The 462-nt window shown below is 40.0% G+C and overlaps 1 pseudogene; it reads right to left on the bottom strand.

Annotated features, from left to right (window-relative positions):
* Positions 1 to 107, bottom strand: LOC112207211 (small nucleolar RNA SNORA40; annotated as a pseudogene).
* Positions 108 to 462: the final 355 nt, after the last annotated feature.

Raw genomic sequence — 462 nt, 5'->3', positions numbered from 1 at the left:
AATATTCCTTCTTATGTGTATGAAAACTCATACTGAACAATGAGTTCTGAGTGGCAAAAGATTATTTATTTTTTGCACCTGTCAATAAGCCTTGTCCACAAGTTACATGGGTTTTTATTATCTTTTTTTTTTTTTTTGCTCATTTTTTTTTTATTTCTCTATAATTGGCATTGCTGGGCAGCATATCCATCCAGATATGCTGGTGTGGGCTATGATGTTATTCACAGGCCCAAGTGGTTTGCTGCTACTGCACCCGCCCTGAAACAGCTTCAAGAAACCCCGTTAAACAAACATCTAGACTCCTTTGTGGGGTTAATGAGACTCTGGGTAGAAGTGAGCCCAGCAGTCATCATGAAGCTATTGCTGCCATGTTCCTAAATGTGATCTGAATTCACTAGACCACATTCAGATAAGCATACCATCCAAGCCAAAGAAGTGATCAGGCCTCTCTACTGCACCAGT

This window comes from Pan troglodytes, chromosome X, assembly GCF_028858775.2.
Source record: "Pan troglodytes isolate AG18354 chromosome X, NHGRI_mPanTro3-v2.0_pri, whole genome shotgun sequence".
In the NCBI taxonomy this organism is placed as follows: Eukaryota; Metazoa; Chordata; class Mammalia; order Primates; family Hominidae; genus Pan; species Pan troglodytes.
This window is presented reverse-complemented; position numbering and strand designations above follow the sequence as displayed.